This window comes from Aegilops tauschii, chromosome 5, assembly GCF_002575655.3.
Source record: "Aegilops tauschii subsp. strangulata cultivar AL8/78 chromosome 5, Aet v6.0, whole genome shotgun sequence".
In the NCBI taxonomy this organism is placed as follows: Eukaryota; Viridiplantae; Streptophyta; class Magnoliopsida; order Poales; family Poaceae; genus Aegilops; species Aegilops tauschii.
Window position 1 is genome coordinate 194,077,218 of NC_053039.3, and position 12,284 is coordinate 194,089,501.

General features: G+C 42.7%; 1 long non-coding RNA gene across 1 annotated transcript; it reads right to left on the reverse strand.

Moving 5' to 3' along the window:
* Positions 1–6,565: 6,565 nt before the first annotated feature.
* LOC109775997 (uncharacterized) lies at positions 6,566–10,115 on the reverse strand. Its single transcript, XR_005756640.3, has 4 exons — positions 9,772–10,115; positions 9,563–9,689; positions 7,683–7,883; positions 6,566–6,852 (listed from the first exon to the last, which is right to left on the reverse strand). It is a non-coding gene; the product is annotated as an uncharacterized lncRNA (long non-coding RNA).
* Between the last annotated feature and the right edge of the window lie 2,169 nt (positions 10,116–12,284).

Genomic DNA, 12,284 nt, shown 5'->3' on the forward strand with positions numbered 1-12,284 from the left:
CCATTCCGCCTGCAAATTCGTCCTCGAGAGGAAATCGTGAGCAGTTTGACCTGCCCGGATCATTCGGAAGTGCTCCCGGATCATCCGGACCAGCCCGCATTAGCTGGACCTCTCCCGGACGGCTGGACACTCCACGCGACAGAAATCCGGTTGACGAACCCGGATCATCCGGACCTACTCCCGGATGTCCGGATAACCGTGACACTGACAGGACTGAATTCTTGTTTTGGCCATAACTAATTCATCCGGAGTCCAATTTTGACGTTCTTTAGCTCGTTTTGAAGCTATTGACATCCCCCATCTCAAAAAAATACTACAACCATCATTTGACTCCATCATATTTTCTGAAATTTGGCAAGTTTGCCTAGGCCCTCCACCATATCTTCCGCATTTCCACCACCGACTTACGCAACCTAACCAATTTTGATCCCCATTGCATATGTGGTTGTTTGAGTTGTGACTTGAGTCTCTTAAGGTGTTTCGTCTACATAGGGATAGTTGCTTCTTCATCAACCACCACCATAAATCCCGCATAACCTTGCCCACCATACACTTCCGCCACCCCAACTTAACCCAATTTTGTTTGTGTTGTGAGTTGTGTCTCCTAAGGTGTTTCAGATACTTAGGGACCGTGCTTCCAACTCCGACACCGTGTATATCCCATCATACCCTTCCACCACCCTAACCCATTTTTACCGGGTTTTCACCAATACTTCCGCAACCACCACCGCATTCCCGCTACCACCATTTGACATTTGAGATTTTGAGTTCGCGTTTTTTCTATTTCCTAAGGTGTTTCGGCTAATTAGGAACGGTTTGACATCGACATCACCGCCACTCATCGTCGCCCTGGTCTCAACATCGTCATTGAACACTTCATCATTTTGAGAACATCATTCGTGCTTATGTACACATGCCAAAACATTGACGGTAAACTCGACGACACCATTGTATATTCCGCTTGCAATTGCATTGATAACCCCTAGCCCATTTTGCGTTACTTGCCTATCGAGACTAGCCATTTGAGTATTGCTGGCAACGTTACTTGTGCACATTGCATACATACCATATCATCTTGGTATCATCATATCCCTTGTGTCATAAGATTGTTCCCGCATATACACAGTTGCTATCTTGGTTTGTGCATTTCGCATCGTGGCCATACAAAAAAAGACTAAGCTTTTAAGCAAAAGAGAGAGTAAGCAAGAGCCATAGCATCATACCACATTGCACATAAGATTGTCATATCCGATCATCTTGGATCATCTTGAGAAACACCGGGCAACATACATACATAGCATACTTGGGATAGAAAGTTGATACATTTTGCATCTTATAGGTTGTGCACAAGTGTCATATCCGCCTTTTGAGCAATCGTGCTAGCGTCTCTCTTGAGTTGTGCAACACGAGTGTTTTCCGTGGATTTCACATTTTCTGCTCATTCCTTGGTTGCACGGCCCCATTTATCTATCCGTGTGTGCGTTTCCGTGTGCCATTCATTGATATTGGTCTACTTGTTTCACTTGCGAATTTGTGAGACTCTTTCAACATTACTGACTCTTGCTAACATTTTGCATCAAATTTTTGTGCCACTATCCTAACGAAGCTACTCCATAAGCTTTAATTGATAGGTGTGAGTGAACAAGTCCGGACCAATTCCACTATTCTTTCATTTCACATTGAGTGAAATAGGATACATCCTCAACTTTGGGAAAAGGTAACTTGGTATTGTTTATCTCATTTCCTACTCACCTTTGCTCGAGTCTTGTGATGGATAGGTAAAGCACACCACCTTCGGTCTACAACAACAACGTCGAGTTTGGTGCCATGAAAAACAACTTGGACGCCAAGATGGATGCTCAAATGGAGGGCTCAAAGCCCTCATCAAGTCCTACAAGAGATCTTCCTCATCTTCGAGAAGACGCTCAAGTGCACATCCTTCCGAGCTACCATCTCCGGCATGGTTACATTGGCATCAACACCACCACCGACGAGAACGTGAAGGCCAAGAGCTCAACACCAACAACCGCTCAACGACTTCACCATCTACCTTGGCATCTTCGCCAAGCAACTTCAAGGCATCTTCACCTTTGGATATACGTCATCTTCCCTACAAGTACCTCAATACTACACTCAAGAGAAGCTCCCCAAGCTCAAGTCTGCGACTTCCACGAGCTACTACGACCTCGACACCGACCGCAAGATTCCTTTCTATGGGACTCAAGAACCCGAGGAGTATTTCGAGTGGGAGTGCCTGATGGACGACTACCTCAAGCTACATCAAGTTCCTCCTGAAGATCAAGTGAAGTGCACCACAACGAACTTCCACGACTATGCGTTGACATGGTGGCTTCACACACCTTCAGGGAGCTACGACATGAGTTGGCCCAAGACGAAGAGAGCTATGCGACCAGAGTTTGTGCCTCCAACCTACACGGAACAACTTCTACGCCAATTGGAGAACACCATCCAAGGATCCAAGTCCATCGACGCGCACTTCAAAGAGATGAAGAATGCCTTGCAACGAGCCGACATGGACGGCCCATTTCGATGAAGTTCCACTTCATGATGGAATTGCAAAACGACATCTCCAAGACTATCTTCCTCGAGAACACAAGTCCCTCGACGACAACTACATTGGTGCTCTCAAGCCGGAACAAGAACTCATGAAGGCTAAGGCTTCTCCACGCCAAGCACACTTCTTGAAGACCAAGCTCCAAAACAACGAGCATGAGGTTAGTACCACGACGGTGTCCAAGCCCGACGAGCTCCAAGACTATGCTCCCAAGTTCGACTTCATCGCCATCCCTCTTTGTGGAATTGATGATGCTGAGTCTTCAATGACTCTTTTTGAAGACGGTGCGGCGACTACTACGACAACGGAGACTCTCAAGGACCAAGTTTTGGAGGCGAGCGACATGGTGACGAGCAAGGATGATGCTTCCATCTTAGGAGGTGAGAGTGATGATGATCCATCTTCGGCCTTCATCCACGACGACGGTGATGAGATGACCGGGCATGGGATTTTCCCTTCGGTCATGGAGGAGAGTGATGATGTGCCATCTTCGGCCTTTATCCACGGTGACAGCGATGAGATGGTTGAGTATTTCACCTCGACCACGACGACGTATGATGACTTGAGTGACTTTTTCCACCATATTGAGAGTGAGAGTGACTTCACCACTAGCCCCATATATGATGCATTGCCCCAATTCCCATGTGAGGAGAGCCACAAGCCCCACCACTTGAGTGAGATGAGTGACTCCACCATATGTGAGTTTGAGTGCAACTACCTTGAGGGAGTGAGTAAGCCACCACATAGAGAGAGTGAGGAAGTTGATAGGTCATGTGAGGGCATTTCGATTTCTAACGAATTACTCTCTACCTCTTTATGTCTTCTCATTTGGTGCTAGGTCCCATATATGATGACGCGCTAATTCGCGACGACTACGTCCTTCCTTTGGACAAGATGATGGCCATGGTGGAATATGATGCACCCCCACATGGTTCCATCAAGTTGATGATGATGACCACCACTTGGTCTTTGCCACCTCACCTACACCACATGAGTGGAATGAAAAAGGTAACATAGGTGAAGGTGGTTCTCTTGTCCCACTAGTGGACATTCTTGACATTGATTGCTTGCATGATGTTGATCCATGATGCGGCTTGAAACTACGTCGGTATTTCCCCAAAGAGGAAGGGATGATGCAGCACAATAGCGGTAGGTATTTCCCTCAGATGTGAAACCAAGGTTATCGAACTAGTAGGAGAACCAAGCAACAGACCGTAAACAACCCCTTCACACAGATAACAAATCCTCGCAACCCGACGTGTTAAAGGGGTTGTCAATCCCTTCCGGGTACGACCCTCAAGATAGGCAAACGGACGTGAGATAAATTGTAGTAGATTGATAGATCGAACGCCAAATAAAATAAATAAGAATAAATTGCAGCAAGGTATTTTTGAATTTTTATTTTAATAGATCTGAAAATAAAAGCAAAGGGAAATAGATCGCAAAGGCAAATAATATGAGAAAGAGACCCGGGGGCCGTAGGTTTCACTAGTGGCTTCTCTCGAGAAAAATAGCAAACGGTGGGTGAACAAATTACTGTTGGGAAATTTATAGAACTTCAAATAATCATGACGATATACAGGTAATGATCATTACATAGGCATCATGTCCAAGATTAGTAGACCGACTCCTGCCTGCATCTACTACTATTACTCCACAGATCAACCGCTATCCAACATGCATCTAGTGTATTAAGTTCATGGAGAAACGGAGTAATGCAATAAGAATGATGACATGATGTAGACAAGATCTATCTATGTAGAGATAGACCCCATCGTTTTATCCTTAGTAGCAACAATACATACATGTCAGTTCCCTTTCTGTCACTGGAATCAAGCACTGTAAGATCGAACCCACTACAAAGCACCTCTTCCCATTGCAAGATAAACAAATCAAGTTGGCCAAACAAAACCCAAATATCAGAGAAGAAATACGAGGCTATAAGTAATCATGCATAAAAGAGATCAAAGAAACTCAAATACTTTCATGGATATAAAAAGATAGATCTGATCATAAACTCAAAGTTCATCGATCCCAACAAACACAACGCAAAAGAGTTACATCATATGGATCTCCAAGAGACCATTGTATTGAGAATTCAGAGAAAGAGAGGAAGCCATCTAACTACTAACTACGGACCCGAAGGTCTACAAAGAACTACTCACACATCATCGAAGAGGCACCAATGGGGGTGGTGAACCCCATCCGAGATGGTGTCTAGATTGGATCTGGTGGTTCTGGACTCTTTGGCGGCTGGATGAATATTTCTTCGACTCCCCTAGGGTTTTGGGAATATCGGGGTATTTATAGAGCAAAGAGGCGATCCGGGGGGCACCCGAGGTCTCTCCTCGGAGCAGCCCCCAGGCGCAGCCAGGGCCCATTATGTGTCTTCTGGGCCCAAAAAACTCTCCTTTAAGTTTCTTTGCATTTGGACTCTGTTTGGTATTGATTTCCTGCAATGTAAAAACCATGCAGAAAACAACAACTGGCACTTGGCACTATGTCAACAGGTTAGCACCAAAAAATTATATAAAATGACTATAAAATGATTATAAAACATCCAAGATTGATAATATAATAGCATGGAACAATCAAAAATTATAGATACGTTGGAGACGTATGAATCCACCTATTATCATGCTTCATGCTAGTGCGACTTCCCCGTGCGATGATTTACCCATTTATGATGAGTATGATGATTGCCATGTGGAGTCTACTAGTTGTGATGTCATGTTACATAGGATTTCTTGTGACAATTCTCTTGGTCAGATCATGTTTGACAATCCGCTTGACTTGTCATATGCTATGCATGAGATCAATCATATGTCATATTTGCAATCTCTTCGTAGTAACTATGCATATGCCATTAAAATAAACACAATTTGCACTTATGGCATAAATGACAGGCCCATGGTTATTGGCATTTGTTTTTCTTGTGCTGATATTGATATGCTACCTTTGCATCATTTATCTCATATGCCATGCCATGACCACCTAGCTTCGGATATGCATTGTTTTGGATGTTGTCCATTTTCTCCATATGATGTTTCCAATATTGCTCATGAGGAGACCCCCATAGTTTTCTCATACATGTTAGGAGATTTTGATCAATCCCATCCATTGCATGATCCTCATAATTTTGTGCACAATATGCTCCCATGAATGAAAACGATATTGATGTGCCATATATTTGTATGCTCAATTTGCATCCCCATCGTGTTATACACAATAACTATTCTTTCGTGATGGATGACATGTTCTTATACCATGCATCAAATTTGTTTGAGCGATGCTTATCTTGTGCTAACTCTCACATGCACATACACATCATGATGGATGATGTGTACGTTTACCACGCACACAATTTCTTTGGTTTGTGCCTCTTTTGTGTAGGTACCCATGAATACTTGTCAACCTCACAATCCTAGGAGTTGACAAAACGGGCTCTACAGAGCAATGATGACTTGGGATCCCATGGATTGTCTTTCCCACCGCTCTCTTCACGCAAAGACTTCATGCATTTTTTCTACATGACCCACACTTGGCTATGGGTTATTGTCCCACTACAAGAAACCTGTTAATACATGACGATTCTAATCCATCACAGGCAAGGCAAAATCCGTCATGGGTACCCATCCTTGACGGATTTGAAATCCGTCATGTATATCGCGTCATAATTTGACATGGTGCTATCCATGACGTTCCTTACCATCAAGGATCTACTGCAGGCCCGCCCTAGGCCCAAACCTTTGTGATGGAGCAAGTCGTCATGGACCGATGCCACATAGACTTTTCAATTGAGCAACTGGAATGACGTGGCAACCTACGTGGACACTACTTTTTGTCACAGAAATCGTCATGGATATTCTACATGGGGTAGCCCATTAGTTCATCCCATTAGCCTATTTCATTCAGCCCATTTTTCACCAACTATATTTTTAACCAGAATGCATTACACACATCGTAGTGCCAATTTTGGCAAGACAGGTATTTCAAAACTGTCTCGCATGCACATATGAATCAAAATGCAGTAATCCACAAGTATCTACAACATAGCAGCTTACAAAATCCTCCATGAAATGATAGCTTACAACATAGATTGACAAAATACATCACTTGGGAAAGTTAGAAAACCGTACAATCCAGTTAACACAAATAGAACATTTAAACTATTGAAGTTGCTATTCAAGTTCTTGCTGTCGGCCCTCTTGATGGAAATTATCATGTCCGTGCAAATTGTGATGGGCAGCACCAAGTAGCCCGGTACGCAATCATACCTAGCATATTTACAACATCATTAGATATTTGTAGATATGAATAGATTGTAAAAATAAGAGAATTGAAACAATATAAAAAATGAATAACTCATGCTGTCCAAAATTCTTAAATGTTGCACTGTTACAAGTGAGAATAACATAGTATCTACTACATACATGTTTCATGTAGATCTGTATTAATTAAAACAACCAACTTATGGGTAAAAAAAAGAAATGTCAAAGTACTTGTGCATATCATCCGAACAAGAAAAACAAAAACACTGGTCAAAGTAGGACAGTACATATTGCAGTGCAAAAGATTCATTCAACTATCATATGTCCAGTCATCCTTGATGATAAGTTACTAATATTGAAGAAGGGATAGTTATGCATGGAGAAAACAAACAACTACATAAATCTACAGTTGTGTCCAGTAGTATATTATTTTTCCATCCTTGTAAGTAGGCATGAATCGACTTGTCAATATTTGGCAGAACAGCACCTTTGGGTACCACCAATTTGCAAAAAATAGGTTACCCAACCCCAGAACCTATCCTATTATATAGAGCATTAAGAAATTGGATATACCCTAAAAAACAATATCCACATATTGTTGACACTTGACAGTTGAAACTTAGACCAAAAAAGATATATAGTGAAAATAAAACCAAAAGGCTATGAAGGAGACAGTAATAGACCTATCTAAGAATGTCGACATTTTGCCCAAGGATACATTTCTCTTGCAACCATAAGAGATCATCAACATACAGCTGAAGAATTACTATTTGACAAGAATTAGTATTTGTCAGGAACAATAATAAATAAATTAATAAGTGGTGATGCAAAATTACCACCAGCAGTTTGTGAGGTAACATGATGGCAGTGCAGCCTAGAGGATCGACATCATAAGCTTCGCTTACATGTAGCTAGGGCCACATCAATCTCAGCACCAACATCCGAAGATCCGCAGTCCCATCAAAATGTCCAACCTTAAGCTCCAATCTGGGTGTTGAGAAAATTGCATACTAAATCTGGGTGTCCATGAGATAGACCTGGGCAAAGCATCCGACAAAACTTAGCACACTGTTAAAACAACTTTTGACAGAGAATTGAGACATACAAGAATTTCATTGGAGCCCAAAGTGCAATGACAACACCAATATTATTATTTGCTGCAAACCAAGATCAAATAAGAACACCAAACTTTTCAAACCTGCAGATTGTTACACTATTCCATTATCTATGTGTGCCTCTAAATCTCTAAAGCTATAGATTTTACACTATTTCATTATTTCATTTTAGAGCCTCAATCATGTAGAATGGAACAGCTTATTCAGTGGTAAATCTTGTGCCCCTCCCTCTAGCTCAGGGAGTAGCTTATTCAGTGGTAAAACTGTGTGCCTCTCCCTCTGCCTCTCAACTTTTGTAGATGGAAGAAAGTTACTTCTAAATCTTGCCGTGGTATGTTCAATCATAGAAGTTTCACAATACCATATACCAACATATATTGTGAAAATGTGCCTTGACTGTCACATGCACACACCAAGAAACATCCAATATTAATTCAGATAGGAACATGTACGAACATATGCAGGATTTTCTTATCAAGAATACCGATGAGTCCTTAAGCTAGGCATGGTCAGAACTAACAAGTACTAACTCCGTCTTAAAATATAAGACATTTTTGTAGGCTAGTTTAGCCTATAAAAATGACTTATATTTCAAGATGGAGGTAGTATGACTCAACTAGCATTGATATTTGATCCTAACAGCAACAAAGATGAGTACATCCATTGGCAGAGCTTCGTGAGGGCAAAACAAGGCCGTGGCCCGCCCAGCTCCAGAGACAAATAAAACTCTTTTGTACATGTAACAGCTTAATCCAATAGCATGTATCCCTCGCATCCAGCTATGAGCTCTCTGCCCCGATTCAGCACTGAGCAAGCCATTCAGAGATGGAGAGGTCCAATAGCCAGGCAGTCGGGCGCCGCATGTAGCAACCCCTATGGTGACCCATCCCTATGCCACGACGGGCGTGGCCATGGCGGCTGCCAGCGGCTAGCCACCGATGAACTACCCAGGCGACGAGCACAAGACCATAGAACCAGAAGGCAGCTAGCGCACAAGAAGTTTCGTTTATTTGTCCAAATTTTACTTGAAAACATCATCCTGTTACCAGTTTCCGTATACAGGCAACCTGAAATTTCAGTAACTCATGCCTACTTAACTGTATGGTTTAGAAAAAAATTGGCCCACCCAACTTATTTGTTGTTGCTCCGCCACTGAGTACATCTAACTTAGACAAGTTCTGCACATCGTTAATTATTAGTTTGCAACCACGCCAGGGAGTAAAGACAATATAAAAATATACAGATATACCAGACTAATAACAATAGAAAGGAGAAGAACACTAATATGCTTTATTCATTACTGGCATGGCCTAATTAGGAACTAAACGCGAACCACCACACAGCTTGTCTAACTAGTAGTTATTTAACACAAATTCTACACTGCTAATGCTCGCACGGTGAGAGAAGAAAAAGGAAATAGCTAGCAGTGCTAGTCTGTCATTCGATGTAACTTGGCTGTAGCTTGCGAGTATCAGGAAACGAAGTGAACACGTTTTCTACATCAGGTTCAGTCCAAGAAAATTGGTGAGCCCCTAGAGAACTATGCTAGAGAAGAGCAGCAGGCACTTGAAAGAAAAGGAAAACAGAACAAGAGAGTCAACCTATTGTTCTGTGGGGAATCACGATGGTCGGCTCGGATGACCTCGCCGTTCCAGCTCGTCGGGTTTGAGCGTGGGGTCCCGGTCGTCGCCGTCAATGGAATTGGAGAGGCAGAGAGCTCCTACTGATCTGAATCGAAGGAAGAAATTGTGATTGGGGATGGGAGAGAAAGTAATAAAGGAGAGGAGACGAGGGGGGAGCAGGGACGAACCTTGTGCGGGGCGTCGTCACCGTTGACGAGGTCGCGCTCGTGCCTCCAGCAGGTCACTGTCCTCGTCCTCTCCTCATCCGGCGCTTGCTGCTCCAAATCTCCGGATGGCGAATCAGCTGCGGGCTCTGGGAATCGGAGGAGGGAGGCCCCTGCTGCAGATCCATGGCCAAAATGAGTAGCAGAAGAACGCGGCAACGACTAGGGATGGCCACCGCTTCTATCGGGCCACTGCAGCCGCCGTCACCATGGATCTCGGGCCGTCGTCATTGCTTGGAGGCGGGGAGGTGGAGGCGGAGGACAGGGCCGAGGAGAGGCAAGGCATGGCGGCGGCGGATGGAGATTGAGATTGGGCAGGAGGGTCTTAGGGTTAGTTTTTATACTGGGAAAGATTTAGGGCTTTAGCCGGGCTTCAGGGCGGGCTTCAGTATGCTTGTTGGGCTGTACCAGGACATTCATGACGATTTTCAATACTGTCATCAGAAATCTGTCATGGATTAACAGGTTTTTTGTAGTGTCCATTACATATTATATGCCCATCTTGTCATGTTCACTTTGCATGATATGTTCATTCCTATGCCTTTGACATGCATTTGTGACCCATGCTTTGCATTACACATGATGATTGATTCTAGTACTCGTATGTGTATTTGCAAGCTTGGTAGAGATATTGCTTGTTATTGCCATGTTGCATTTATGACCCATTCCTATGATGATACCATGATCTTGCTTTGTGTTCGTGCTTGCGATATGTCATGTGCATTGCCTATGCCTACGATTTGCTCACATGACATGATTGCCATGATTTCCTCTAGTATGTTGCATCTTCGCACTACTAGCTTGCACAACTTGATTACTATGCTTTCTTATGTTGCACCACCAATGAGTCATACTTGCTCATTTGATGCGGTTGATGACAACCATCTACATGCTTTGCACATGATTTTTATTGCTTCTTGTCATATATCTCCATATGTTGCCTCTCTCATGCTAGATACTTTCCCATGTATTGAGTGCAACAATGATTTGTCTTTCTAATGAGATTGCCCCCATAGCATTCTCACATATATTTGGAGATTTTGACATATTTCTTGTGAAGCATACTTGTCTTACCTCTTTGCACCATATACCTAGTGCCATGAATATTTCCATTATTGCATCATATTATTCATGCACTTGTGCTTCTAATGGTTATGTGCAAGAGAAGAGAACCATCATGATGGATGATGTGTTTATCCACCATGCGCATACATTCTTTGTTTTGTTGTGTGCATGTGTAGGAAACTTGGACTTCGTGTCAACTTCCACATCACGTGAGTTGACAATCCGAGCTCTTGAGAGCGAACCACCTTCTACCACGACGATTCTACATCGCGCTTGCTTGTGTTTCAAAATTGTGAAGGACGCACAAGGACATGCTTTCAAGGTGATATCATTCTCTTTTGGGAACCCCCAAACCATGAGCTTGGATATTATGGATCATACTACTTGTGTTGCTTGCCCCATGAGACTTATTGTTCATCTTGGACCACTTGATTACGCACATGTTAGAGATCTTGCTTCGACCTGTCATTTTCACCTTTCCATGCCTCATGACATATATATCTTGTGTGTTGCATCCAATTCTTGCATTACTTGTTCCTATCACATGTTTGGTTGCAACAATGTCATCAATTCACATATGCCATGTCCCATTGATTGCTACATGCTTGCCTTGATTGCCTCACACATGTTGAACAATTGCTCTTTCTGTTGTGTTGAGTACCACACTATCTTCAGTACACCCTATGCACATTATGCTTCGATTGTCTTGCACTTGACTGATGTGTTTAGACACTTCATTTTATTTGGTGTTGTGAATGATTCCTATGCCTACCATAGACCTTTCATTGCATGCTTTATGAATGATTGCTATGACCATGTAGCGATCCGACCTCAGACGGTCAAATCTCTGTGCATAAGTGTCATCCCTGGATCGGTAATGCTGACACGCGCAGTACTCGAGGATTTATAACAGAGTTCAATCACACACTTATTACATCGAGTGTCTCAAAGAGAGTACTTATTACAATAATATGGCTGAAGGCCATCTAAATAAGATAATTGCGGAAGCATCGAAGATAAATGAGTCCATCAACTCCAACAGCATAGCTGAGTGCACGACAATGGCCTAGCAAACCTTACTCTTTGTCTGAAAACTCTGCAACATAATCGTTGCAGCCTGTGTAGGTCAGCACATGGAATATGTTGGCAAAATAACACTATAGGACAATGAACAGATAACAGCTATCACTACATGCATATATGGCTGGTGGAGGCTCTATGGTTATCATTTGCATAAAGCTAGTTTTCCCTACAACAAAGGAATATATTTTATTTAACTACAAAGTTTGTTGGTAATATTGAGAATGGTAACCCCATCTCAAATCCCAAAATAATAGTTAACAACCCAACAAATTAATTAAGTAGAGTGATGAGATCAAATCAATAATTCAAGTACCAGATACTCAAGATGT